This window comes from Pongo abelii, chromosome 19, assembly GCF_028885655.2.
Source record: "Pongo abelii isolate AG06213 chromosome 19, NHGRI_mPonAbe1-v2.0_pri, whole genome shotgun sequence".
Lineage (NCBI taxonomy): Eukaryota > Metazoa > Chordata > Mammalia > Primates > Hominidae > Pongo > Pongo abelii.
Window position 1 is genome coordinate 35,438,440 of NC_072004.2, and position 6,000 is coordinate 35,444,439.

The window sequence follows — 6,000 nt, forward strand, 5'->3', positions numbered from 1 at the left end:
GCCAGTCAATATCAGGAACTCCTCAGAAGTGAAGGAAAAGCAGTTTAAATTTGTTTAACAAAACCATGTTTTCAAACTAACTTTAATTTATGCATGAGGGCCATTAAATTTGTTCTTTTTAAAAAGGAAACTTCTTAATTCGAACTAAATCATTCATTATTCACTGTGATACAGGTTATATACCCTTAGGTTCCATGTGATTATTCACATGTTCAGCTGACAGAAAGGAGAAAAAGCTATTCTAATGACTTAGCTTTGCTTTGACTCACTGGTTTTTATCTCACTTTAACTTCCAATCTCGGTTACAGAGAGTGTTAAAGCTGGAAGAAATAACATTTTGGTAGATGATAAAGGATAAGTACGAGTCATTTCAAGTTGTTGAAGCTTTCATTAAATAAAGCAGGCTATTTGAAATCTTAAAGCTATTTAAATAAAGGGCTAAGACTTTTCTGTTTTATTTACTTAAGAGCTTAAAAGATACTGTTGAAAATTTAACAGTTAATCTATTGTAGGGTGTGGTTAGACATTTATTTTGACAGTGCTCACTGAAAATTCAATTATACCCCCAGAGTCAAACTTGCCCGTCATCAAAATGTCTAAAAATCTGAGTGTTTACGGGGTAATAACAAACCCCATACTAAACAGTTTGCCAGAAATCTGTCACTACAACATCTAAACAGAACAATTGGGTGGTTGTCTAAGACACCTAAACTCAATATGACATTTCAGCTAAAAAGAGTGAACTTGTACCTAAGCACTTCATGCAAGTTACCAAAAGAGCAGATATTCTTTAATAAAAAAGTACATTTGTAGAATCAAAGAATCTCAGTGTTGTAAGAAATATTTGAGATCATTTCAGTTAGGCTTTTCATTTCTTAAATTCAAAACTGAAGCTGAGATTAAACAGCTAATAAAATGACAAAGCTGATCTATGATATTGGTTTGGGCAATGATTTCTTAGATGTGACCAAAAACGCACATACAACAAATGAGATTACATCAAACTGAAGAGCTTCTATACAGCAAAGAAAACAATTAACAGAGTGAAGAGTGACAACTCACAGACTGAGAAAAAATATTTGCAAATCATATGTCTGATAAAGAGCTAATACACAAAATATACAATGAATTCAACTCAATAAAAATAAAACAAATAACCCTGTTAAAAAATGGGCAAAAGACCTGTACAGATATTTCTCCAAAGAAGACATACAAATGGCCAGAAGAGATATTAAAAGGTGTTCAATATCACCATTGATTAGGGAAATGCAAATTAAAATGAGATTTCACCTTACTCATTTTAGAATGGCTATTACAAAAAAAATGAAAGACAAGTGTTAGTGAGGATTTGAAGAAAAGAGAACACTTGTAAAATGTTGGTGGGAATGTAAATTAGTGCAGCCATTATGGAAAACAGAAGGGAGGTTTCTCAAAAATAAAAATATATAATTACTATATGACCCAGAAATTCTACTTCTGGGTGTATACTCAAATGAGTTAAAATCAGTATGTTGACTAGATATCAACACTTCCATGTTCATTGCAGCATTATTCACAATAGCCAAGATATGGAAACAATCTAAGTGCATATCAAGGGATGAATGGATAAAGAAGATTATATATACATATTTATAGTGTATACACACAATGGAATACTATTCAGCCTTTAAAAAGGAGAAAATTCTGTCATTTGTGAAAACAAAGAAAAATCTAGAGGATCTTATGTAAAGTGAAATAAGTCAGGTACAGAAAGACAAATACATCATGATCTCACTTACATGTGAAAAGTAAAAAATGTCAGACTCAGAGAAGTAAAGAGTAGAATGATGGTTACCAGAGGCTGGAGGAGGCAGGATAGACAGAAAGAAGATTAATTTGTTAAATGGTACAAGGTTCAGCTAGATAGGAGAAATAAGTCCTAGTGATCTATTGAGCCATAGGGTAATTATAGTTAATAATAATGTATTATATATTTCAAAATTGCGGAGTATATTTTAAGCACTCTCACCATAAAGTAGTGATAAATATGTGAGTTGAAAGATATGTTAATTCACCTGATGTAAATGTTCCACAACGTATACATACATGTATCTAAACATCATATTGTATGCCATAAATACATACAATACTTAATTATCAAATAAAAAGTTAAGATGGAGCTGAGCCAAGAATCCAAGACTCTGAATTTAGATTTTTCATTTTCTATTATGCCAAAGTGTTTTCTGAAAATTAAAATCGAATATGGTATGTCCAAAAGAATATGTCATAAGAAGACAGGAATGGGGGGACTGCTGCATATAATCTCATATTTTTAGTCAGTTGTGTAAGATATTATTAGGAGAAGAAAATCAGATACTTTAAGAAAATTCTTATAACTCCTGTAATACTGAAATTTTATGGCAAACCTAAAACCTTCAAAATATAGTTTTTTTAAAAGTGAATCATATATACACAAAGTTTTTATTGAGATTATTAAACAAAATCTTTCAAAGTAGCAAAACATAAGTATATGTTTTAGACTGTACTATGCAGAATAGCAGAATGGTGTCAATTGCAAAAAATCTTTCAAAAGACATAAAAATTATTGAAGTCTCATCCCAGCTCTACTAATCTATGTCTTAGCAACCTAGTGTAATTCCTACAAGTTCTGAACACTGCCTTTAATGTATCTGCATGGTTCCCATATCATTTTATAAACTTCAAATATTCACACTTTATAATTGAAACAATATACAACTTTATTATTAAATAAGCTGTGGGATGATATTCTCCATCTACCCTATAAGGATACTATCTTCCTGTCAGAAAATCTGAGACTCTCCAATACATATTTACTCCACAGATCTTTTCCTTTTTTGTTTTTTTTGAGACGGAGTCTCTCTCTGTCGCCCAGGCTGGAGTGCAGTGGCACAATCTTGGCTCACTGCAAGCACTCCCCAGATCTTAACTGTGGAATCTCCAGACCATGTGCAGTCAGTAATCCATTATTGGTTTTGCCTCATGTGCCCTAACCACCTTCTCTTTACCTTCTATTTAAGCCCCAAATAAAGGTTACTATTCTTGGCTCAATTCTCCAAATCCTTTGAAGGTAACTGGTGACACCATAGCCTTTCTTTATGTGCCACCTTGTGATCCAGGCTTCCTAGTTATCTATGAATATTCACATCAGGTTACCTGGACTCCATGGAGGCAGCACCAACAGAAAACATAATTGGGATATACACCACTTTTAGACTTTCGAATACATGCCCCACCTTATAATGTGTGAACTGATTATTCACTTCTAGACATTCAACTTTCAAACAGGTATGCTCTGTATTAAACACCAACATCCTCCTTCCCTTTCACTCAAGGGACATCGGGAAAACAAAAAGATGCAATGCAAAGTTCACATACAAGGATAGTTATTTGTGATAATGGTGACAATGATCCCTATTTCTTTTCCTGCTCTTATGAATTTGCAAATGTCCTACAAAGTGTATTAAATGAGTCTGTGAAAGTTCATCTAAGTCCCTTAGTATTATTATTTTTTAACTCTCTAGAAAGTCCTAGCCACGTAGCTCAAAGCAAAATAGAAAAGATCCAAATCATTCATAGGACAAGTGTTGAGGCAACTTTTAATTACTAAATATATTTTTAGCCATTTAAAACTAAAAGAAAAGTAACGTCTGTAATCCCAGCACTTTGGGATGCTGAGGCAGGCGGAACACAAGAACAGGAGATCAAGACCATCCTGGCTAACACGGCGAAACCCCGTCTCTACTAAAAAAATACAAAAAATTAGCCGGGCGTGGCGGCAGGCGCCTGTAGTCCAAGCTACTTAGGAGGCTGAGGCAGGAGAATGGCTTGAACCGGAGAGGCGGAGCTTGCAGTGAGCCGAGATCGCGTCACTGCACTCTAGCCCGGGCAACAGAGCGAAACTCCGTCTCAAAAAAAAAAAAAAAAAAAAAAGTAACAAAACTCTTTTACTCCTTTTTATGATTTAAATTTTATTCTAGGTTTGAAAAGTGAGATATATATCACTTAACAGTCAGGAAGCGTGTAGTAATCTCAATCTCTGAACTGACATTACCTAAAACAGAGATGTTCGTTTTCTCATACTCATCTCTAAAATAGAGGTAGACAGAGAAAGTGCTTCTTTTTCCGAGACTGTAATGAATTCAAACCTATTCATTAACTTTATAGCAGTTATTTTGGTTTCACAGTGAAACATAAAAAGTTCTATCTTAATGGAAAGAAAACCAAGTAGCTATCTAAGTAGTTGATGAGAAGGAATTTGTTCTAGTGTTTTAAGCACATAAGGGATAAAGCAAGACTTAGAAATATTTTTGTTAGACGATTTCATTTTAATAGTATTTTCTATTATAACAGAAATGACCTACAGTAAAATAATTCAAAATACCCTTACTTCTGAAGGTTATTTCCACATAAAATTGTAACATTACCATGATCTAAATTTAAATAAAATTTTCTATTGATGTTAAAAGTTTGATAATATACAGTTTGTTAAAGTGGTTTGATCACTATTTGGGTACGATCGACGTCAAACCACAGAGGTGTTTAAATGAACCAAAGTCTTTGGTTTATTTCTACAGCTTTTTGTCTAATTTGATTAATAACTAGTATACCAGTCATTCATATATAGTCATAACTGGCCAACCAAGGTTTACTTGGTAGGAGGGTGACAGTTTACCCTTTAATACCACCTGATCAAAATACTCAAGATGTTCTACACAAATAGCAACAAATTGTTTATTTCTAAGAACATAATTTTCCTTTGATAGGAAGCTCTCAACATTAATTTGGAGTCACATTTTAATTTTATAATGTGATAATTCAATAAATGGTCATTAGATATTGGGTTATCTGGAAAATTGCAAAAAATCAAACTTCTGACAATATCCTTTAAAATAATTAACTCAGCTGGAAATAGTTAAACAAGACTTAAAAATACAAATCATAATGGCCGAGCATGGTGGCTCACGCCTGTAATCCCAGCACTTTGGGAGGCTGAGGTGGGCAGATCACGAGGTCAGGAGATCGAGACCACGGTGAAACCCCGTCTCTACTAAAAATACAAAAAAACTTAGCCGGGAGCAGTAGCGGGCGCCTGTAGTCCCAGCTACTCGGGAGGGTGAGGCCAGAGAATGGCGTGAACCCGGGAGGCAGAACTTGCAGTGAGCCGAGATCGCACCACCGCACTCCAGCCTGGGGTTGACAGAGTGAGACTGAGTCTCAAAAAAAAAAAAAGAAAATATAAATCATAACGTGAATATTCAAATGATTGTACAGTGTAACAATTGTATGCAAATAATTAAGAACGGTGACTATAATAAAAAAGTTTAATAGATTTGACATCAACATTTAAACAATATAACTTACATATATGAAAATAAGCCATCAAAACTTGAAGCTGTCAAATTGTGAAAAACAGTAGTAAACAATAAAAATCACTTACTCATTGGAAACACTGCAAAATGTCATGAAATCATTTCAGAAATGAAGGTACATTAATGAAAAATAATCATAGTTTTAAATTCAGTCTCACCTCACCTTTAAGAAACAGTGTAAAACAGCAATAAATGGGATAATTTATATTACTGCAATAAAATGCAAATATATATATATTGTGTACTAGCACCCTCTCTTCAATGTATACTTTAACCCAATAGCTTTCTACCACTGGAAATTTATCATAAGAAAATAATGGTGGCTTACACCTATAATACCAGCACTCTGTTAGGCTGAGGCAATAATGTCAGTTGAGCCTAGGAGTTCCAGATCAGCCTGGGCAACATAGGGGATTCTGTCTCTACCGAAAAAAAAAAAAAAAAATGCCAGTCATAGTGGCTGGCACCTGAGTCCTTGCTGCTTGGGAGACTCATATGAACCTAGGCTGATGTGAGCAGCAGTATCATTTGAGCACAGGAGGTCAAGTCTGCAGTGAGCTATGATCATTCCATTGCTGCAGCCTGGGTGACAGAGCAAGACCCTGTCACA